The sequence below is a fragment of the Pteronotus mesoamericanus genome, unplaced genomic scaffold (genome assembly GCF_021234165.1).
Source record: "Pteronotus mesoamericanus isolate MK-2021 breed Mesoamerican mustached bat unplaced genomic scaffold, CSHL_Meso_final contig_40, whole genome shotgun sequence".
NCBI classification, from domain to species: Eukaryota; Metazoa; Chordata; class Mammalia; order Chiroptera; family Mormoopidae; genus Pteronotus; species Pteronotus mesoamericanus.
In genome coordinates this window covers 10,703,206-10,727,891 of record NW_026555150.1, presented here as the reverse complement: position 1 = coordinate 10,727,891, position 24,686 = coordinate 10,703,206, and the positions used below count along the sequence as shown (strand labels likewise).

The window sequence follows — 24,686 nt, the reverse complement described above, 5'->3', positions numbered from 1 at the left end:
GCAAACAACTAGAACAGGAATAGAATCATAGATATGGAGATCATTTAGAGGGTTATCAGCTGGGAGGGGGAAGAGGTAGAATGGGAGAAAAGGTACAGGGATTAAGAAGCAGAATTTGTAGGTACAAAATAGACTAGGGGAGGTTAAGAATAGTATAGGAAATAGAGAAGCCAAAGAACTTATATGCATGACCCATGGACATGAACTAAGGGGGGAGATTGCTTAAGATAAAGGGGGTACTGGGTGGAGGGAGGCAAAGGGGGGAAATTGGGACAATTGTGTAGCATAAGCAATAAAATATACTTAAAAAAGAATATTAAGATTGAAGTCCCTTTCTATATGGCATACATGAGTCACACCTTTGGAATAAGGCTTCCCGTCTAGGTACTACATCTTAAGAAAGACACTTAACAAACTAAAGTAAAAAAAAAAAAAAAAGATGGTGACGGACAAGAAAACCGTGTCATATAACGAAAAGTTAGAAATTGGAGTTTTCCATGCCTGGGAAAGAGAAAAATTATGCATGGTGAAGGGGATGGGAACTGATGTATTTTAAAGTACCTACTCTGTGCCAGGTACTTTTGCATATATTATCTCATTCCATCATCATACGACCCTATGCAGGAAGTATTACCTTTCTGGGAGGTATCTGGTTTGAAGATATCAGATAACTTGCCTATTATAGAGTTAATGAAGAGCAGAGATTGATACACTCTTGCTTTAAATGAGCCTTCAAATATTTGAGGAGCTGATATAGAGAAGAGGATTGAGGATTGTGTCCATGATAGTAATAGTTGTAAGAGTAGCAATAGCATTAGCAATAAAAATAATACCTGGCATTTATTGAGCACCTGTTTTGTGTCAGAAATTGTGCTAAGCACTTGCTTTATATTAACATGTGTAATCTCTTCAATAATGCTATGATAAAAGTACTATTATTTCCATTTTACATATAAGGAAACTGAAGCACAAGTTAAGTAATGAATCCAACATCATGTAAGTGAGGGAGCCTGCATGTGAACCCAGATAGCCATAGGAAGGCAGATTTTAGACTAGCACAAGAGGAAAACCTTTCTATTCAAATTGTCTGTCAGTGGAATGGTTTTCTGGTGAAACATTGACCTACTTAAGTATTTAAGCAATGTCTAGTGCCACTGTCAGTGCTGTGCATGAGATTCATTCACTGGAAGATAAACTCAGAGGCCCATTTCAATTCTAAAATTATATGAATCTAAGTTGGCACATCTACTAGTTAACGAGCCCCTGTGCTCTTTTGAGGCCTCTGGGGACTTAGTTGGGTACTCAAATCTCATAGATGGACTAGCTTCACTTCTGTTAGTATGTATAGTATATGAGCTCTTAGCACAGAAGTATGAGTTAACGCCCGTGTCTATTAAATGGAGAGAAGCTATTCCTAGAGTCTGTTGCAAGAACAAATTTAGAAATCGCTGGACAAGGTCAAAAGAAATCTATTAATAAAAATTGATTAGCCTCTAGGATTCTCGTTTCTAATTGCAATAGTTTATATTCCAAATGAATTTAGTACCCATATTGAAATTCCAGCTCCTTCACTTTGTCATAATAATTCCTTGCACTAACCTGCCATATGGTTCTTCCCTTTTCAATCTTGTGATAATGTCATTTATCTTTTCATTCAGACACCACTGTATTTTAAATATTGGCCTATTATAAAAGCCATCTGTGGTTCATATAGCATTTTCACCCAGAGCACAAAGGGTTTCATTTAATTTAAAAATATAAATGCACTATGCCATAAGGAAAGTAACCCACGGATATAGCTAAATAGCTAACCCTTTCTCTTTCTTCCTCAGCCTTTCTTTACCTTTCTTTGGCTACCGTTCTAAAACAAAATAAATTAGTTCAAGAGAAAAATGAGCTATTGAGGAATTCTTCCACTGTCAGTGATAGAAGTGAAAGGACACTATCATTACCTCCTTTGCTCAGTGGCTCTTGAGAGAATTGGAAAGGCAGCTAGTAGTATAGCTTATCACTACTTCCTATGGCAAAGATGACAGCAGGTAAGTCACCTGGGAAGGCAGTGGTGCAGAGAGAAGTTGGTCAAGAACTGCTCTGAAGAAATACAAACATGAAAGCTTAAGACTTTTCAACCAGTTGCTCCCCAAAGAAGTTGGAATCCCTGTAGTAGGCCATTGGAGTGTTTGAATGTGTCCCTTTTTTTCTGGAGACTCACTGATCAATTTGGCATTGTGGATTGTACTAAGAATAAAAAATTAGAGTTCACCTACATGATTTCACAATCCATGTGTCTTACCTAAGTTGTGTGAAGATTTTATAAAATTCCCAGATGCTTAATCCCCTAGAGAAGGAAAGTGCCTAACTGTGGTGTAGTTGTTTCACAGCTAGCCATTCTCTCAATTCAACTTTACTTAAAGCACCAATGATATTTCAGAAACAATGTACAGGCTTATTTATAAGAACAATTTTATTATTGAATTTTGGGGGTGATATTAGTTAATAAAATTATATAGGTTTCAGGTGTACAATTCCATAATACATCACCTGTATATTGTATTGTGTGTTCACCACCCCAAGTCAAGTCTCCTTCCATTACCGTTTAAACCCCCTTTACCCTCTTCTAACCCCCGACCCCCCTTTCCTCTGGTAATCACCATACTGTTGTCTCTGTCTATGAGCCAGTCAGAGAAAAACAAGCACCATATGATTTTACTTATATTTGGAATCTGATGGAGAAAATAAACTAATAAACAAAACAGAACTCATAGATACAGAGAACAGACTGACAGCTGTCAGAGGGGAGGGGCATTGGGGGGCTAGGTGAAAAAGATGAAGGGATTAAGCAAAAAAACCAAAAAACAAAAAAACCCATTTTTTATTGACCTACCTGAAACATTGATTTAGTCACCCATATACATTTTCTTTAGAAATCCCATGATTCTGGGCTTAGCAGTGACCCTGTAAAATGGTTTTCCATTTAGTTCTTTCCAACTTAGCCTAAACTTGGAGGTCCAAAATACTTGCAGACTGTCATTTTTAGTGAAGATTAACTGAAGCCTCTCTTTGTCTAATGGTGAAGGAGAGTTTGAAGGCTGTGCTCCATTTGCTGTCACAAAAAGGTCTTTTGAAATCATCTCCCTCTTTCTAGCATATATGCTTGTGTCAAGGGTACACGTTTTAGCAGAATTTATTTCTCAAGTTTCTTTCAGTGTGTGTTATCCCCAAAGGCAAAAACATTCATGGTAATATACTGAAACAACTTATTTTAGTAGAGTAATATAATGGCAGAGTTAAATGGGATGTTATAGAATCTTTAGCTTGATATCCTTGTTTTAAAGATGGGGAAAACTGAGACCTAGGAATATTAAATGACTCATCTGAAGCCATAAAACTAATTAGTGTTAAAGCCTAGAACAGAACCTAGGTCTCAGGGCTCCTAATCAAGTGCTTTTTCTACTATGTCATGCTGTTTCATGCCTAGCTAATTTACTGAATAATGACGTTTTATTCAATGATGGACTGAATATGTGACAGTGGTCCATCCCATAAGTTTATAATGGAGCTGAAAAAATTCCTATTGACTATTGACATCATAGTTACTGTAATGTCATAGTGTAAAGGTTGCAAAAAATCAACAGAGCTGTGGTTAAATGGAAAACAAGTTTAACCTCGGTATGTATAAGGTTGACATTGTGTCATACTCCTTGACTAATGAAGAGTTGTTGGAACTGGAATGGGAATGCATAATTGAAGGAAAGACAAATGGAAAGGAAACCCCCAACAAAATTCACAGTAATGGGTTTAGGAGAAAGTTTTACATACCTAAACAAACTCCAGATAGAAGAGGGTATAAGGGGGATAAATGGTAATGGAAAAATATAATAAAAATAAATTTTTAAAAAAGTTTAAAAACATGGACCCCAACATCAAAATGTTTTTATTAATAGAGATGAATATTCATGGTACATTATCTGCTTACGAGCAAATCTATGATGAAAAAAAGAAACAAAGGGAGCAAACCACCATGAAAATATTTCTGAAAAAAGTGACACTTCCTCAAGAAAGGCCTCAAGCAGTCCTTGGGGAGGGCATTCCAGAAGAAGGCATTGTTATCATAGATGACAGCTCCATGCTTGTTATTGCCCTGAAAACTTCCAGTGGGAAAAGATGTAGATGTGAAAGACAGTGATACTGATGTTCCTGACCCTGTGCAGGCCTAGGCTAAAGTATGTGTTTGCATCTTACTTTTTAACCAAAAAGTTAAAAAAAAGTTTTAAAAAGTTAAAAATAAGAAAAATCGTATAAGAATAAGGATATAAAGAAAGACAATATTTTTGTACAGCTGTACAATGTATTTTTGTTTCAATCTAATGTTATTACAAAAAAGAGTCAAAAAATTACACATCAACAAAATAGAAAGGGAACCAACTGTGTGGGGAAACATATTTGCTAATGATACCTTGGACAAGGGTTTGATCTCCAAAATATAGAAAGAACCCATGGGATTCCACACCAGGAAGACAAACAATCCAATGGAAAAATGGTCAAAGGACCTGAACAAGACACTTCTCCAAGGAGGACATACAGAGGGCCCATAAACACATGAAAAAGTTCTCAACATCACTAGCCATTAGAGAGATGCAAATTAAAACCACAATGTGATACCCCTTCACACCAGTCAGAATGGCCATCATTAATAAACCAACAAACAAGTACTGGCGAGGTTGTGGAGAAAAGGGAACCTTAGTATACTGCTGGTGGGAACACAGACTGGTGCAGCCACTGTGGAAAACAGTTTGGAATTTCCTCGAAAAGCTAAAAATGGAGCTGCCTTTTGATCCAGCGATCCCACTGCTGTGATTATACCCTAAGAATCCTGAGAGACCAATTCCAAAGAACCTATGTACCCCAATGTTCACAGTGGCACAATTTACAATAGCCAAGTGCTGGAAGCACCCTAAGTGCCCATCAGTAAATGAGTGAATCAAAAAAACTGTGGTACATTTACACAATGGAATACTATGCAGCAGAAAGGATGAGAGAGCTACTCCCCTTTGTGACAGCATGGATGGAACTGGAGAACATTATGCTAAGTGAAATAAGCCAGGCGGTGAAAGACAAATACTATATGATCTCACCTATAAGTGGAACCTAATCAACAGAACAAACAAATGAGCAAGATGTAAGCAGAGACATTTAAATAAAGAATAAACTGACAGTAACCAGTTGAGGGGAGGGGGATAATGGGGTAAAGAAGGGGAAGGGGCAAGCAAAGGAACATGAATAGAGGACTCATGGACACAGACAATGGAGGAGATTAACTGGAAGGGGAGGGGGGACAGGGTTGGGATGAGGAAGGGGGAAAAAGGCAGGACAACTGTAACTGAACAACAATGAATATTTTTAAAAAATTTAAAGTTAATAAAGTGCTTATAAGGTAAAAATGTTATAGTAAGCTAAGGTTAATTTATTATCAAAGAAGTACACTTTTATAAATTTAGTGTAGCCTAAGTGTACAGTATTTATAAAGTCTACAGGAGTGTACAGTAATGTCCTAGGCCTTCACATTCATTCAACACTCATTCATTAACTCACCTAGAGCAACTTCCAGTCCTGCAAGTTCCATTCATGATATGTGCCCTAACTAGGTATACTATTTTTATCTTTAACTTTAATTTTACTGTACCTTATATATGTTTAGATACATAAATACTTGCAATTGTGTTACAGTTGCTTACAGTATTCAGTATAATAACATGCTGTAGAGACTTGTAGCCTAGGAGCAATAAGCTATGCCGTATAGCTTACGTGTGTAACTAGGTTATACCATCTAGATTTGTGTAAGTGCACTCTGATGTTTGCAAAATGATGAAATCACCTAATGCTGCATTTCTAAGGATGTACCCCCATCATTATACATATGACTGTATATCAGTACATATTATATAGAAACATCTGTCATCTCTTTTATAAGCTGCAACATAGCCTAGCAAGGAAGAGCAGACCTGGGCCTGCATTTTACCCCTTATTATTTGTGTGAGCTTACACATATAACAATCTCTGAGGTTCAGTTGCCTCATTTATAAAACTGAGATAATAATAACACTGATCTGTTAAAATTATGGTGAGAATTAAATAAGAAAATGCATACAAAGTACTTTCAAATCACCTTGCACATAGTAAACTCTTCTTAAATGATAGCTAATTTACTCTGTGGCTTTTTTCTTTATGACTCATTTAGTGCCCCTCCCCAACTTGCTAGCTTAAGAATTCTCTTGGAAATTTTAATTTTATTTAACTGGTATGCAAATGTGTAAAAAGGTAGCAACATCCTTCTAGTTAACTTGAGTCTAGCATATCAGGATTGTTTCTAAGTTAATTGCATCCTGATTTGGTTCTGTTCAGTATAACATCTATTTCCACAAACAGGAAATAGTCTTTTCTAGGTTTTGATTGGCAGGGATGATTTTATAAACTTTATTGAATTACATTAGTGTTGTTCTGTGGTGGAGGAGATACTTTCATGATAAGCCTCTGTTCCTAGGTGCTTATCTTTTTCATAAAATTAGCATTTGGATTGAAATGTCTTCAACTTGTTTTGTATTTCAGATGGGATGGGGAAAAAATTGGAGGGTGGAAAAGATGGAAAAATTTCTTATAACATTTTTTTGACTACTGAGTAATACATTTTATGATTCTCCTGTTTGCCCCAGTGACTTCAAAATGTTAAAACTCCACAAGAACCCAGAAACATAAAACACAATTATTTTAAAGAACAGCTTGGAGAGATTCCACAGGAAGCAACGGTGTATGCATAAGATTAGAGTCTTATGAAGACATAATACCTGCCCACAGAGGCTTTCTTTTTCAAATTATCTTTGACAATCGGAATATTTTTAACAAATAGGATTTATTTAAATGGAACCCTGATCGTTCATATTTCCAACTATCTTCCTTTTCCAACTTGGTTGAGAAATGTTTGTCAGGAAAAGATAGGTACAAAGTAAATAAAAGAAAAAGATTAGGTGGGAGTTAAGGAAAACAATGATTTGTAAATGGAGTTGGAGGTTCAGTAAGAGGCTACGGAAAGGTTAATCAGAGATTTCCAAGACCAGAATCCAGAGCTCAGAGGCCTGGTGAAATCACCAGTATCTAAGAAAGATTGGGGTATAATTGTAAGGATAACTCCATTCATTAGGGATAATCACAACTAAAGGTGGGTATGCCTGAGGACCTAAGAGGGGAGTGGAGGCAACTGAAAGAGAGCACCTAGGAGTGGAAGTGGAGCATAGAAATATCAAAAGTAGCAAGAAGATATAGGCCCAAAGGTTGGTCTCTAGAGTAGAAGCTAGAGAAAGGAGGAACAAGATGGGACTGTTTAAAAACCCAAACCAGGATAATGCTATGTGTTTATTGCAAAATTGACTGTAATTTATCTCAACAACACCTATTTAAAATGTAAACTCCGTGACAGCAGAACTTGTTATCTTTTTGTTCTTTGATATATCTCCAGCACCAACAGCCATCCCTGGCTTAATGTAAATGCTCACTAAATATTTGTTGAATGAATGAATGATCTATGTAGAAAATTACTTAAGGTTTCCTCTGACTTGAGAGTAAAGATAATTGTGTACTTGAACTGCCGGAGAAAAATATCAAGAAGGACATTGAACCCAAGATGGAAAGCAAGAGACAACAGAGACCAGGGCTTAGGACAGGGATGGTTTAGAGAGCTGTTTTTAGTTAGTGTTCCATTTGTCTCAATTACTCGGCGTGTAAGTGCCTTCATTATTCAGATCTCCTTTCTCTGGGTCTTGAGGTGTGCTATGGTGGAATTAGAAAGGAGGGAAGCTGAAGTCAGGTTGCCCTGAAGAAGAGACTCTCTGATTACTGACAGCCTATGACAGTTGCCTGATTAAAAACAAACAAACAAATAAACAAAAAACAGCCTTAGAAATCAGAACTCTGTCTCTCTTTGTTACTTTATTAAGCTCATTTGAACCTGTACAACCCTTCTGTGGGCTTGTTATGCCAGTTTCTAGAACAGTACCTGGCACCTAGTAGGCACTCAGTATAATGTTTATTGAATGAATGACCCTGCCTGTTCATGTGGTTTTAAAGGACAACCTGGTGTGTTGAGCCCCTTACCCAAGTCCCCTAAAGAACATAAGGCTCACCCTGGCTCCCGTGGCTCAGTGGATTGAGTGCCAGCCTGTGAACCAAAGGGTCACTGGTTCAATTCCCAGTCAGGGCACAGGCCTGGGTTGCAGGCTAGGTCCCCAGTAGGGGGCACACGAGAGGTGACCACACATTGATATTTCTCCCCCTTTCTTTCTCCCTCCTTTCTCCTCTCTAAAAATAAATAAAATCTTTAAAAAAAATAAAAAGTAAAAATGCAACTATGTCTGGCTATTTAAAAAAAAAGAACATAAGGCTATATCAGGAAGAGCAATTATGAGGAAATTGGAGAAAAGAAATAGAAAATAATTACAATTTCATATGCGCCCAAATTCTGGTGCACTTTGGAATCCCCTCAGTGTCTGTCAGAAAACTTGCAACTTCAAATCAACATGTAAAGCAGTTATTTTAAATGTTCAATGCTAAGACTCAAGAAAGTTTAGCACCTGCTTTCCTTCTAGGGTGAAAAGAAATACAGTGCTGTGTGCACCAACACTTGGGATGACATTGTTAAAACATTTGTATCTTTCTTGTGTTTCTCTGGCTTGTCAATTAATGGCTTATATTTAGATATCTAATGTAAGACTTTCTCCTAATCCCAAAGTATTTGAACAAAACCAACATTTTGCTACAAGGATGTGGTATATGTAAATAGAGTGCTTTCTACAGGATGAAAATTGGAATTTGAATCTCAAAAAGTTTATAAACAGGCCTTAAAGCCTCCTGCTGTAGAGGCCAGGAAGTAAAATATCATGGACAATATTTTTAATATTACAGTAGATGTGTAGGATGTGAAACTTGTATAGGAAACATGGAACAAGAACATTTAGTAACATTGTGCTTCCTGTTTAAAATAACCATTGTGGAACATTAGTGGGAGGTAGTAGGTTTTGGTTAATTCTAACATTTTCCTTATTAGATTCCTTATACTACTGATCTTTCATATGTTATAGATTTTTCTCTTTTATTTTTTTTTGTGCTTAGGTCATATCTAAAGTGTGTTTGCTTAAGGGGATATGTATATTTAGTTCCTACCTTTAGGTGCATTTGTTTTCCTGAGTTACATCTTCAACAGCTGACATGGTATTGTTTGGGCAAGACATTCATTTTGAGCACTATAAGATTTCTGTTGGGAGTGCTGTAAACTCTAGCTATCTGAATTGATGTTAAAGAATCGATAAACTACTTAGCAGAGAAATGAGTGACTTGAGGTAAAAATAACCAAGTAAAATATAACTCCCACTTTCAGATCAAGGGTGTTGTATATGTAAATAGAGTGTAGGTAATGAGCTTATTTGACAAAAACAGAGCCTGAAACAGTTATCATTATCAAGGTCCTGCCCCTCATCTGCAGTAACTTTGCAAATATTCTTTTTTATTATTATCATTCTGAAAAAGATCACCACAGGAGATCAGCATTTGCTGATTGCATTTTGGCAAAAGGGTTGGGATTATGAAACCAGCCAGATTCTTTTCTTAAGTCAGAATTATTTTCCCCTGTTGAGAGCAACTTTATTTTATAGCAGTATATTGATAAGTGATTTAGGGAACCTAAAGAAGAGCCTTCCAGGTGAATACTTTGGAAGCCACTTTTGGATTCTTCCTTTTTAAAAATTTATTCCAAAGACTATGTCTCATCCCCATGTGGCCATTGTCTCAGATAGTTTTCAGTGGGATCCAGGAATTAATTTATTTCATAATCCAGCAAAAATGTACTGAGAGCCTACTTGGTGCCAGATACTCTGTTAGATATTGTAAATACAATAGTGAAAAAAATATACAAGGTGCCTACCCTCATTTAGTTTGGAGGCAGATGTATGAATAAAGAGAGAAATAAATACATGCATACATAAAATTGTAATGATGTTGGTAAGTGCTAAGACAGCTATGGATAAGAAGATTAGGCAGGACCTACTTAGATATCATGGAAGGAAGATTTCTCCAATTTCAGATCTGATAAATAAGAAGGCATCTGTCATACAGCCTGGGGCAAACACAGATCTGTGAGGAAGGATAGGACTGGGTATGTTGCAAGAACAGTGGAAAGGCAGCATAGTTGAGTGAAGAACGTAGCATGAGAAGAAGCTGGGAGAGGAAAACTGGGGCCAAATCATGCACTGTTTATGGACTTAAATAAGTTTGAATTTTATTCTAAAAGCAGTGGGCATCCATAGAAATGTTTTAAGCAAGGGAGTAATATAAATTGTTTTATATTTTTTTTGTAAAAACTACATTGGATTCTTTGTGGAGAATGAGTTAAAAGTAGGCAAGAATGGAAGTATGACAGCCTATTAGGCAACTTATTTATTGCAGGAATCTAGGTAAGAGAAAATAGTGAGTTAGATAAAGATGACGTTAGCAAAGATGAAGAGAAATGGAGAGATTCAAGATGTATTTTGAAGTTAAAATGAAAAGACAGAATTTACTGATGGTTGGGAAATACAGGATGTTGAGAACGTAGGAATTGTGGCTGATTTCCAGTAAAAAGAAAAAGATGGTGATGCAAAAGGAAAGGATTATCTGCAGGAGCAAGTCTTTGAGCAGGTAAGAGAGAATGGGACTCAGGGACACTCCATTGTAACAGGACAGAAGGAAGAGACTATAGATAAAGATGTGGGACTGTTTTTAGATTTGGTGGTGAGAAGATGAGGGAGCTCTTTCTGATGGCTTTTGTTTTCTCCATAACATATGAGGCAGGATCATCAGCTAAAGGCAGGAAGCAGGAGAGGAGTGGGGAAGATGTGAGAAGATTGAGGGGTGAGGTGACGATAAGACATAGTCACTTTGAAGAGTTGGAAAGCAAGTTTAATGCAGAAGTAGTATAGCTGGGCAAAGATGAGTGCTCAGTTGAGACTTATGATCGTAAATACTTCAAATGAAAGTGAAGCTCATCAGCTTAGCTATGTAAATTTTCTTCATCATTGTTCAATAGCTCAGGTCACGAAAAGGCAATTTAATTGCATCGTACTCATATTTTTCCATATAAGTATATCTGGGAGAGCATAATACGATGTAATGGGGCAGATGTTTGACAAAGGTTTAGAAGACTTGGACTGTAATGCAGGCTCAAGCTACTTGGAAACCGTATGACCTTAGGCAAGTTGGTTAACCTTGCTCTGCTTCCCTTTTTATCATTGGTAAGATAAGAAGGTTAGACTAAATAATCTTTAAGGTTCTTTGCAGTTCTAAAATTATATGATTATTTTTTTCTCTGGGGACAATTCCTAATTGCAACTAATTTCTTATTAATACAGTGCCGTGGTTAAGTGTGTAGACTCTGGAGCCACACTGCTTGAATTTGAATTCTAACTCCACCACTTCCCAGCTGTGTGACCTTGAGTAAGTCATTTCACCTTTCAGTGCCAGTTTCTTCATCTTTGTAATGGACAATAAAATACCACATACCTTACTTAGTAGTGTTATTGTAGGATTAAATCAGTCAATGCATATGAAGCTCTTAGAATAGTGCTTATACTGTGGCCTCAAAAAATGTTAGCCATTATTATTACCCCAAGTTCTACATCAATCCATTTGGCGATAAAACATCTGAAAGCTTGGAATTTCTTCTGCTTCAAGGCATGTATGTACACTGACACCACATTTAGAGGACAGCATTTTGCTTCAGGCTTAGTAGTGTGGCTTAGGAAAACGATTTTGGAACCAGATGAACCTTGGTTTAAAATTCCAATTCTGTCATGCTATGAGACCTTGGGTAAATAATTAATCAGCTAATTTCAAATTCCTCTCCTATAAAAATACAACAATAGTAATATTTATCTGATTGTGGCAGAAAATTGAATCAGACAGTACATTTAAAGTACCTGATAGTACAGGGTTTGGCATTTAATCAAAACAATTATTATGATTATGGTACCCTGCTGTCATATTTACCTTCTTATGTCAGTTCTTGACATACAGGCAACTTTTGTTTTTGTTACTTGTTATTTTCCTGGAGCACAGAGGAGCAATAAGTAGCCCCTTAGAGAGAACGACCTGAAAAAATAGCAGGATCAGCTAGTACGTTAGATATGAGGTGAAACTAGAAAGGCTAGAATAATGGGGTATGTATTGTGATTTGTTACAATAAATATTATAAACATGTAGACTAATTTTAACATTGAAATCTTCTGTTAGAGGCTGAATATTGTCTTCCAGTAAGAATGGGCCCAAGACAATAATATGCCCGATTCCTCTACTCTCAGTCTGAGGTCACTATTACCTTTCACTCCTAGACAAAGGCACTGTCCGCGGATCCCTGCTGATCAAGCTCTGGGAAAATGGCCATTCCTATGAGGTATATGAGGTCCTTGAACTCCTTGATGGGAAGGAATCATGTGAGGCTAAGAATGTGATAAGATCTCATGCCTGGCTGACCCTCAGAACTCATTTGGAAGCCACACCTACTTTGCTTCCTGGGTTTGAAAACACCCTACTGAATTGTACCAGTTTCTTTAAGGAAAGAAAAATGAAAGAGGGCAACTCATTTCAATATTTTTAAGTAATGGTAATCAAACTAGAACATATAGGGCTCAATAAGGAGCTCAATTAATATAGATATTTTAATCTCAATGTTATTTTCCACATGGTATTTATTGCAAAGATAAATCAGAGTCAGATTTTTATTATCAATTATATTTCAGAAAAATATTAGATTTAATTCTTCTAGCTGAAATTTTGTTCATTCTTCTTAAATGCATTTCATTTCTACCAGACTGCTAATTTTTTCTACTGAACTGAATGACTGCTGTTAATGCAAAGTTTTATCAACTTAAAACAAAAAATAATCTTCTACCTCAGCCCTGATATCCCCTTTCTCCCTAGAGGAACTACCATTTGGAAGTTGGTATGGATCTGTCCCATTTATGTATCTGTACACAGGTATGCATCTAGAAACAGAATTTAGCATAGTTTTAATATTTGTGGAATTTATATTATACTGTATACATTGTGAAGCAATTTGCTTTCTCACTCAATATTTCTGAGATTTCTGTATATTGATATACATACTTATGTTAATAGCTATAGAGTAGTTCATTTTATGAATGACTTTCTCAACATATTTTTCTATTTCTTTGTTGATGGACTTTTTAGTTTTTTTTCTCATTTTTCATTATTTCAAAAAGTACTCCAAATACAGGTCATTGTGCATGTCTGTTTCTTTGTACCTTGAAGTAGAACTGTCATACCACTGTCTTACAGCTTGTTCTGCTATAACAAACCATAGACTGAGTGGCTTATCAACAACAGAAATTTATTTCTCACAGTTCTGGAGATTGGAAGTCTGAGATCAGGGTTCCAGCATGACAGGGACCTCATCCAGGTTTCAGAGAGCTGACTTATGTATCCTCACATGGCAACAAATAGGGCTAGAGTGTTCTCTGGGGTCTCTTATAAGGACATTAATCCCATTCATGAGGCTTCATTTTCATCACTGCATTAACTCCCAAAGGTTCCACCTTCTTACACGAACATTTTGGGGGTTAAAAATTCAACATATGACTTTAGGGGAACAAAAACATTCAGTCTGTAACAAATGCCAGTAGTGTATAAGGGTTCCTGATTCTCCACGTCCTCCCGCATTCTGTATCGTCAGGCTTAAAGCATTTTGCCAATTTTGTGGGTATGAAGTGTTGTCTCACTGCATTTTAATATGCATTTTATCATTTACTAATGAGGTGTAATATCCTTCCATGTCTTTATTGCCCATGTGTGTTTCCTCTTCTCTGAATTGCCTATTCATATGATTTCCCCATTCTATTTGGTTGTTAGTCTTTTTTCTTATTGATTTGGAGGAGGCCATCTATTCTGCATACTGTTCCCTTATGCTTTGTAAATATTGTCTCCCAGTCTGCAGCTTGCCTTTTAATTTTGCTTATGCTGCCTCTATTGAACAGGTTTTTAAAAAAAATATTGAATAAAAATTATCAAGGTCCCTGTTCTTTAATTATAAAGCTGTGTGGAAGAGAGGATCATTCACATACAGTCTGGAGTCCTCATTAAGTTAAAATGAAGAAACTTGAAGTAAGACACCAGAGTATACTTATACGACCTCATAGAAGATAAACTTGGGAGGTTATGTAGAAATGCACAGGAGTTTCCATCACTAAAATTGTAACTTCAGCAGACCATTAAAGAAACTAAGTATAGTTATGCAAGATAAAGTTCTAGAGATCTTCTGTCCAATAACATACATATTATATAGTAATTGATAATACTGCACCATACACTTACAAATTTGTTAAGAGGGTAGATTTCATATTGCATGTTTTTTTGTCACAATGAAAAAGAAACTAAATAATTTAGTACATGTTTTTTCAGCCTTAAAAAAACAGTAATTTCATAAGAAATCCAAGTGTTACTTTTTTTTATCAATAACTACATTCCTTGGACAAGTCATTTCACCTCTCTTTTATTTCTTCATATATACAGTGAGGACATTTTTTTTTTTACATGGTCTCTAAAGCACATTCCAGCTCTAAAAGCTCTATGGTATGTGGAAATAAAGGATGTATACTGGCCTAACTGGTGTGGCTCAGTGGACTGAGCGCCATCCTGCAAACAGAGGGGTCGCTGGTTCGATTCCCAGTGTAGGGCACATGCCTGGGTTGGGGGTCAGGTCTCCAGTGTGGGGCATGCGGGATGTGGCCACGCAATGATGTTTCTCTCCCTCTTTTTCTCCCTCCCTTCCTTTCTCTGAAAATAAATAAAATCTTTTCAAAAAGTTATAAAAAAAGAATTTATCCTAATGATTTTCCCAATTTCAGATCGTAGAGATTTTTCATAATTCCACTGGTATTTCTTGGAGGCTTTCTGTTACATATCTGTAGTCCTTTCGAACCGTGGGACTGCAAATGTAGCATTGATAGTGCTAAAACAATTCCCATATATGCTCTTGGAAGACCTAAGCTAAGAGAATAAAAAAGAATAATGAAAAAAGATAAGTTACAGAGGGTCAGGAAAGGAAGAGGGAATGAAGATAGTGAGGTGTGTGTTTGGAGGGGAAACCTTGGAACACCAAAGCTATTCTGTAACACCAAAGCTATTGGTTGGTTTCCTGTGTTCCAAAAGTCAGAAAAAAAAAGTGCCTTTACTTTGATAAAGAACACAATGTCTACTATGTGAAAGTTAACTGGTCAAACATGTGGATCTTGCTCAGATGGATTCATCAGCAGTATCTGACTTAAAAAGCACTGCCTTTGACATTTAAAAACGATCCTTATCATCGCTGTTGATCTCTGTTGGCAAATGACTGCATTTTGCAGATGCTGCTCCCATGTGAAAACTACCCCTTGATTTGCAGTCAAAGCTACTACTAGAAAAAACTTTTATGTGACTGTGCATCTGATACCCGGGTCCCAAATCCTGGCTCAGAAACAGCCATTTTATCCCTAAGATCTGCTGCCACACCCCAGAACTGTTTCAGATGTGTTTGAGGTGAGCATACTTAAATCATTCTCTTACTTCTATTGTCCAGTTTCTTTTTCTTGATTTTTTTCACTTCACAATTTTTTATGCCCCTTTGTCTATCTGCAAGTAGCCTGGTTTCATTAAAGAATTATAGTGTGTGTGATATGCTCCTATAAAGCTTCTAGGTGATGCTAATGAAACTATGCAAAAAGGCAGATAGTATCCAAGTCTAATAGCGAAATAAAAGGATAATCGTGGCTGCTCTGATCCTCAGCATTATAGCTCAAGTTCCACAGGACGCTAACTCTTCCTTGAATTTACTTTGCATGCTCTGCTCTCTGTGCCTTTGTTCCAGCAATCACTTTGCCTGAAATACTTTCTCTTTTTCCTTCCCCCATCTGCTTTACTTATTCTTTAAGAACCAGCTCAAATATGACTAACTGAATAAATTGCCAAAGAATTAGTCACTCCATTTTGGGGCACTTTGTTAATCCTCATTACATTGTATTATGGATACTTGTTTACATCTATTCTGCAGGCCCCCCAAACAAACATTACACACATTTTGTAAATTTCTTGTGGATGGAGACTTATTTTTCACTTGTAATAAAAATGTACCCCTTTCTTAATGGTAACCATGCTCGTCCTTGTAAATTGTTCTACCCACAATTTTAATACATAAAGAATGAGAAGATGGGGACAAATATAAGGAGTGACTTAGTTGTGGACAATCAAAACAAACTTCGTGTTAGCTCAGTCCCGGTGGTATAAAACTTATAGCATAAAAAGAGAATAAAAAACAGCATTCTTGGCCATATGCCTTGGCCTTGTTTAAATGACCATGAAAGAGTGAATTTTCATTGCCACACCAATAGAACCCAGTGCTATAGCAGTGACCCAATCTTGGCAAATGTGGAACTAGCATCATTACTTTAGGTAGCATACTGTAAACTGTCTTCATGACAGTGTTATAGATGCTATCTGAAGTGAGTATTCCAGTATCAACTCTTGTTAAAATTGTGGTGACTGGTTCATTGTGTTTTCAACAGCTGCACATAAATCAACTCCTCCTCTAATGGAATAGCTAGTGCAGCTACCAACAAAGATGAAAAAAATTGTAATTTCCTGTTATCTTTAGTAACTAAAGCAGGATGTCTGTTCATAAACCTAAAAGTCTCATGAATATTTTCACTTGCTTTTTTTTTTTTTTTGTCAGCTTTATCACCGTTTCTTGGCAGTCACTAGGAACATGACAGGAACTCGCTTCTGGGCCAGAGAATTTTGAAGAAAATATTGACGAGCCTTAGCTAGTCAAAAACAATTAAAAACCTGCTGATACTTATATCACACACCGGGACAATTAGGAACCCACCATAATTGTGCACTCTGTAGTGGGCTAAGAGAGGCATAATATTGGTAATGTTATAAAAAAATTCAACTGCATAAATTTAAAGACAAGGGAAATATAACCAGCAACATTGAAAGACAAAAGAAACCGACAGAGGAGAGAGGGAAGGAGGGAGGGGGTAACAGGGAAAGGAAAGGGAAGGGTCAAATCAAGGAACATGTATAAAGGAACCAGGGACAAAGCCAAAGTGGGGAAGGATTGAGGGACGGAGGTGGGGGTAGGTGGAGCAGGGGAAACTGGAGGTGGGAAAATGGAGGCAAATGTATTTGAACAATTAAAAAATATTGGCTTAACTCAGCCATTCATGAATCAGGCAGCATCCTATCTACCAAAAAGAAAAGAGCTCCACAAATCCGTAGAAGAAGAAAATATTTTTCCCCTTCTTGAAAATTATTACTCAAGTACAGTTTTGTCCATTTTTCTCCCACCACTCTCTCCCGCTCCCCCCCCCCCCGTCAATCCTACCCTCTTTGGCTTTGTCCATAGGTCTTTTATACATGTTCCTTATGGCCCTTCCCCTTCTCTTAACTGTTGTTCCTCCTCCCACACTCTGGTTACTGTCAGTTCTTTATTTCTTTTTTTTTTAAAGCAGATAGAATTTATTTTTTTAAATTTCAAAATCTATTATAATATATTAAAAAATTTACATCCATTACAAAGTCTCAGCAATTAAAACATGACACCAGCACAGAAATAAGTAGATCAATAAAATAAAATGAGCATTATAGAAATGAACATATATATCTAACAATATAATATATGATTAAATTGATATTTCAAATCAGTGGGGAAAAAAGGCTTATTCAACATACAAGGTGCATGGATCACTACTGCTTGAAATAAAAAATATAGAGCCCTACTTCACACATTATACAACAGATATTCAAGTGAGTTAAAGATGAGTATGTAGAATCTAAGGAGCTTTAGAAGAAAATACAAAATAGTATTTTTCTTACCCTGAAGCAACATATTCAAACCCAGAATCTATAAAGTAAAATATTGACAATATGACTATATTAAACATTTAAGACTATACAGTAATATACTTATAAAAAAAGTTAAATGACAAGTAATAGCATAAAAATGTATTTGGGACAAATCTTTTTTTAAATTTAATTTTAATTTATTTTTTCAAATATATTTGTCTCTGCCTCCCCCGCACCACTTTGCCTTGCCCCCTCCCTCCTTCCCTCCTTCAGCTCTTCCCCTTTGGTTTTGACCATGAGTCCTTGCTATATGTTCCTTGACTTTCCCTTTCCCTTCCTTTTCCCTGCCACCCCTCCCTCCTTCCCTCTTGTTTCTGTTGATTTCTTTTCCTATCAGTGTTGCTGGTCTTATTTTCCTTGCATCTTTGTATTGTTGGTTAGGTTCCGCTTACAGGTGAGATCATATGGTATTTGTCTTTCGCCCCCTGGCTTATTTCGCTTAGCATAATGCTCTCCAGTTCCATCCATGCTGTCGCGAAGTTTAGTAGTTCTTTTTTTCTTTCTGCTGCGTAGTATTCCATTGTGTATATGTACCATGACTTTTTGATCCAATCATCTACTGATGGGCATTTAGGTTGCTTCCAACACTTGGCTATTGTCAATTGTGCTGCTATGAACATTGGGGTGCATAGGTTCTTTTGTATTGGCGTTTTGGTGTTCTTAGGGTATAGTCCCAGCAGGAGAATCGCTGGATCAAAAGGCAGTTCCATTTTCAGCTTTCTGAGGAAATTCCACACTGCTTTCCACAGTGGCTGCACCAGTCTGCATTCCCACCAACAGTGGACTAGGGTTCCCTTTTCTCCACAGCCTCGCCAGCACCTGTTGTTTGTGGATCTGTTTATGATGGCCATTCTGACCGGTGTGAGGTGGTACCGCATGGTGGTTTTGATCTGCATTTCTCTGATGGCTAGTGATGCTGAGCATCCTTTCAAATGCCTCTGGGCCCTCTGTATTTCCTCCTTGGATAAGCATCTGCCCAGGTCCTTTGCCCATTTTTTGATTGGATCGTTTGTCTTCTTGGAGTGGAGTCGAGTGAGTTCTTTATATATCTTGGAGATCAAACCTCTATCTGATGTATCATTAGCGAATATATTTTCCCATATGGTTGGCTCCCTTTTCATTTTGCTGATGTTTTCTTTTGATGTGCAGAAGCTTCTTATTTTGATGAGGTCCCACTTGTTTATTCTTTCCTTTATGTCCCTTGCTTTAGGAGACATATCAGTGAAAAAATTGCTGCATGGGATATCTGAGAGTTTCCTGCCAATGTTCTCCTCTAGGACTTTGATGGTGTTGCGACTTATATTTAAGTCTTTTATCCATCTTGAGTTTATTTTTGTGTATGGTGTCAGCTGATGATCCAATTTCAATTTTTGGAATGTAGCCGTCCAGCTCTCCCAACACCATTTGTTGAAGAGGCTGTTATTGCTCCATTTTATGCTTCTGCCCCCTTGGTCGAATATTAGATGTCCATAGAGACCTGGGCTTATTTCTGGGCTTTCTATTCTGTTCCACTGGTCTATGGGTCTCTTCTTGTGCCAGTACCAGATTGTTTCGAGTATAGTGGCTTTGTAGTAGAGTTTGATGTCTGGTATTGTGATCCCTCCTACTTTGTGTTTCTTTCTCAAAATTGCTGTGGCTATTCAGGGTCGTTTATGGTTCCATAAAAAGTTTTGAAATGTCTGTTCTATTTCTGTGAAATACGTCATTGGTATCTTAATAGGGATTGCGTTGAATCTATAAATTGCTTTGGGTAGTATGGAGATTTTGATGATATTAATTCTTCCAATCCATGAGCACTTTATATGCTTCCATTTTTTTGTGTTTTCCTTAATTTCTTTTTTCAATGTTGTATAGTTTTCTGTGTAGAGATCTTTTCCGTCTTTGGTTAAATTTATTCCTAGGTACTTTATTTTTTTTCTTGCTATATCGAATGGTATTTTTTCTCTAACTTCTTCTTCTATTGCATTGCTGGTGTACAAAAATTCCTTTGATTTCTGAATGTTGACTTTGTATCCTGCTTTGTATCCTTTGAATTTGTTTTGCCAAATTCACTTTGGCAAAAATTCCTTTGATTTCTGAATGTTGACTTTGTATCCTGCTTTGTATCCTTTGAATTTGTTTTGCCAAATTCACTTATTAGGTTGAGGAGATTTTTGGTAGAGTCTACAGGGTTCTCTATGTACACTATCATGCCATCTGCAAACAATGATAGCTTTACTTCCTCCTTTCCTATTTGGATGCCTTTTATCTCTTTCTCTTGTCTGACTGTTGAGGCTAGGACTTCCAATACAATGTTGAAAAGAAGCAGTGAAAGCAGACATCCTTTTCGTGTTCCTGATCTTAGTGGGAAAGCTTTCAGTTTTTGCCCGTTGAGTATGATATTGGCTGTAGGTTTTTCATATATGGCCTTTATTACGTAGAGGAACGCCCCATTTATTCCCATTTTGCTGAGTGTTTTGGTCATAAATGGGTGCTGTATCTTATCGAATGCCTTTTCTGCATCTATCGAGATGATCATGTGGTTTTTGTCTATTCTTTTGTTTATGTGATGTATCACGTTTACTGATTTGCGTATATTGAACCATCCCTGCATCCCTGGGATGAATCCCTCTTGATTGTGGTGGATAATCTTTTTAATGTATTGCTGGAAATGGTTTGCCAATATTTTGTTGAGGATTATAGCATCTATGTTCATCAGCGAAATTGGCCTGTAGTTTTCTTTCTTTGTAGGGTCTTTGTCTGGTTTTGGGGTCAGGGTGATGCTGGCTTCATAGAAGGAGTCTGGAAGTCTTCCCTCCTCTTGGATTTTTTAGAATAGTCTGAGAAGGACAGGGGTTAGCTCTTCCTTAAATGTATTGTAAAATTCTCATGTGAAACCGTCCGGCCCTGGGCTTTTGTGTGCTTGGAGTTTCTTGATGCCTGTTTCAATTTCCCCAGCTGTTATCGGTCTGTTCAAGCTTTCTCTTTCTTCCTCCTTCAGTGTTGGTAGATTATACTTTTCTAAAAATTTGTCCATTTCATCTAGATTTTCAAATTTCTTGGCATATAATTGTTCATAATAGTTTCTGATGATCCTTTGTATTTCTGTGGTATCAGTTGTTATTTCTCCTCTTTCATTTCTGATATTACTAATTTGGGTCCTCTCCCTTTTTTTCTTGATGAGTCTGCTTAAAGGCTTGTCAATTTTATTTACCTTTTCAAAGAACCAGCTTCTGGATTGGTTGATCCTTTGAATTGTTCTTTTTGTCTCTATGTCATTCAGTTCTGCTCTAATCTTGACTATTTCCTTCCTTCTACTTGTTCTGCGATTTATTTGTTGCTGTTTCTCCAGTTCTTGAAGTTGTAGTGTTAGGTCTTTTATTTGAAATGTTTCTATCTTTTTTAGGTAAGCCTGTTTTGCTATGAACTTCCCTCTCAGAGCTGCCTTTGCTGTGTCCTATAGGTTTTGGACTGTTGTCTGTTCATTTTCTTTTGTTTCCAGAAACTTTTTGATTCCTTCTCTTATCTCATTATTGACCCATTCATTGTTTAATAGTCTACTGTTCAGTCTGCATGAGTTTGCAAGTTTTTGAAGTTTCTTTTTGAGGTTGGTTTCCAGATTCAAGCCTTTGTGGTCCAAGAAAAAGTTTGGTATTATTTATATTTTCCTGAATTTGCTGATGTTTGCTTTGTGTCCTATCATGTGGTCTATCTTTGAAAAACTGCCATGAGCATTTGAAAAGAATGTGTATTTTTCTTCTTTGGGATGTAAGGTTCTATATATGTCCGTTAAATCTCTTTGATTCAGTGTGTCATTCTGCGCCACAATATGTTTATTCATGTTTTGTTTGGAAGATCTGTCCATTTTTGACAGCGGGGTGTTGAAATCCCCTACTATCAGTGTGTTGCTGTCTATATCTTTTTTGAAGTCATCCAACAATTTCCTTATAAACTTGGGGGCTCCTATATTGGGAGCATATAAGTTTACAATGTTGATGTCTTCTTGATAGATTCTTCCTTTAAGTATGATAAAGTGCCCCTCTGGGTCTCTCTTTATGGCCTTTGCTTTGAAATCTACTTTGTCTGATACAATTATGGCAACCCCGGCCTTTTACTCATTTCCATTTGCTTGGAATATTTTTTTTTCCATCCCTTTACTTTCAATCTGTGTAGGTCTCTTGCTCTGAGGTGGGTCTCTTGTAGGCAGCATATGTGTGGGTCATGTTTTCTTATCCATTCAGCTACCCTGTGTCTTTTGATTGGGACATTAGTCCATTCACATTGAAGATATTACTGATAGAAACTTACTCATCTTTCCTCTTTCTACCCGTGTTCCTCTCTCTCTCATTATTTTCCTTCATCTGCTTAAACCAGTCCCCTTAGCATATCTTGGAGTGCTGGTTTGGTAGAGATGTATTATTTTAGCCTTCTCTTGTTAGGGAAACTCCGTATTTCCCCTTCTATTTTAATGGAGAGCCTAGCTGGGTAGAGCAGCCTTGGCTGTAGGCCCTTGCTTTTCATGGCTTGGAATATTTGTTGCCATTCCCTTCTTGCTTGTAGTGTTTCTGTTGAGAGGTCAGCTCCTAGCTGTATCAGGGCCCTCTTGTATTTTACTTTCTCCTTCTCCCTTGCTGCCTTAAGGATTCTCTCTTTGTCTTTGATAGTTGCCATTTTAGTGATGATATGTGTTGGAGTGGACCTCCTTGGGTCCCTCTGGAGTGGGGTCCTCTGTGCCTCCTCGAACCTTGAGACCCTTTCTCTCCTCAAATTAGGGAAATTTTCCATCATTACTTTTTCGAGGAGGTTCTCTATCCCTTGCTCCTCTTCTTCTCCTTCTGGGATCCCTATTATATGGATATTATTGCATTTCAGGTTGTCCTGCATTTCCCTAAATGCCTCTTCATTCTTTTTGAGTCGTTTTTCCATTTCTTGTTCTTTCTGGGAGCTTCTTTCTACGTTATCCTCCACCTCCTTGATTCGATCCTTGGTTTCATCCAGCCTGCTTTGGATTCCTTCTCCTGTGTTTTTCAATTCAGAAATGGTATTCTTCATATCCTCTTGTGTCTTCTTGATAATTTCTAAGTCCTTTTCCAGGCTGATACCGTTTGCTGTAAGTTCCTGATAGTTTCTCTGCAGTTTCTCGTAGTTCTCTTTGAGCTGGCTGAGCTCATTGAGCTTCCTTAGAACCATTGTTTTGAATTCAGTATCTGATAATTCCCTTGCCTCTATTTCATTTATCTCTCTCTGTGGGGAGTCCCCTTTTCCATTCATTTGGGGGGAACTTCTTTTTCTTCCCATTTTTGTGAGAGTCTGTTAAGTATTTTTGTCCTTTACTTTTCTTTCTGGGCCTTCCTCTGATGATGTCAGTTGTTAACCCTATAGGACCTTGGGTTATTTGTTGAGCCTTCCAGGAGTCTAATGTCTGTGTCTGACTCCTGCTTGAGGCAGCTCTGTGACCCCTTCGGTCAGGGCTGGGCCAGTTTTTGGTATCTCTCTGCACTCTCACGCAACGTCCTTGAGCAAGCTCCCAGCGCGGCAGGATCCCCTGCCTGCCTGTGCTCGCATGTGCTTGCCGCAGACAAGGGGGCTTATTTGTGACCTTGCCTACTCATCTGGCCCCCCTGGCCGGCAAGCTCTGCGGCACTGGTCAGTTTAGGGTCTTCTATTGTGTATTTTCCCCGCTTTTGGCTCTTTGGGTGCGTTGCTTGCCCTTTCCAAATGGGGACTACGGAAATGGGAGGAAGTCAGCTCCAGGACCCTCCGGTTAATCCTGTCTCTGGTCTCTCCTCCAGGGACTCTGGGCAGCTCTACTAATTTTGTGGGCTGCTCTGCAATCACAGGCAGGCGTTCAATTAAGCCTGCCCTTGCTGCACTCCCTCGCAGGCCGTATAGGTCCCAATCTGTGGGAGGCCTTGCAGGCTGGTGCAAGCGTTCGCCAGCCCGTGCGGGTCACGCACACGCTCGCCAACCCTTGCCGGTCACTCCGCGCAAGTGTACGCGCCTGCACTGGGTGGTTTTGGGGTGTCTATGTGTGCTTTTTGGCTTTTGGCTCTTTGGGGGTGTGGCCTCTTCCCGGGCAATAGAGACTAAGGGAAGGAGAAGGAGTCGGGACTCCCAGGTTTCTCCTCCAGTTCTTTCCCCAACACCTCCGTTTCTAGTCTCTCCTCAGGGGTCTCTGGGCAGTTCTGTGACCCCTTCAGCCACTGATACACCGCCTGTGCGGACTGCGTTTCAATCGCAGGCAGTCTGGTTCCTGCGTGCCCCTCTTCTGCCTCTTTGGGGCCTGCCTTTCCAGCCCACAATGGAGACTACAGAAGGGTGGAGGGAGTCAGGACTCCCTGGTTCCTCCTCCTGTTCTTTCCCCAAGGCCTCCGTTTCCAGACTCTCCTCAGGGGTCTCCAGGCAGTTCCCTCACCCCTTAGGGCAAGGAACCTCCCCCTGTGCGGATTGCGTTTCAATCGCAGGCAGTCTGGTTCATGTGCGCCCTGCTTCTGCCTCTTTGTGGTCGTGCCTTTCCAGCCCACAATTGAGACTCTATTTGCGACAAATCGAAAAAAGGGTTAATAGTTTGTTTTTTTTAATGGTAAAAATTCTATTAATATTTAATCAAAAAATGGATAAAAAATACCAAAAAGTCATGTAAAGTTTTTTTAAAATAATACAAATGGGAAAGAAATATATAGAAACACGTTTAGTATCAACAAATAATAAAGGAACAATTAAAATAACAC

General features: G+C 38.0%; 1 protein-coding gene across 7 annotated transcripts in view; it reads left to right on the top strand.

The window, feature by feature from the left end:
• ENOX2 (ecto-NOX disulfide-thiol exchanger 2) overlaps window positions 1-24,686 on the top strand; it is a 384,343-nt gene that overhangs the window by 98,958 nt on the left and 260,699 nt on the right. For 4 of the 7 annotated variants that reach the window (XM_054577017.1, XM_054577021.1, XM_054577020.1 and 1 more), the window contains one exon: window positions 11,430-11,514. The exons of the other annotated variants lie outside the window; for them this stretch is intronic. The gene's annotated coding sequence lies outside the window, so the exon portion shown is untranslated. The remainder of the gene's footprint in view (window positions 1-11,429; window positions 11,515-24,686) is intronic. 7 annotated transcript variants of the gene reach the window in all.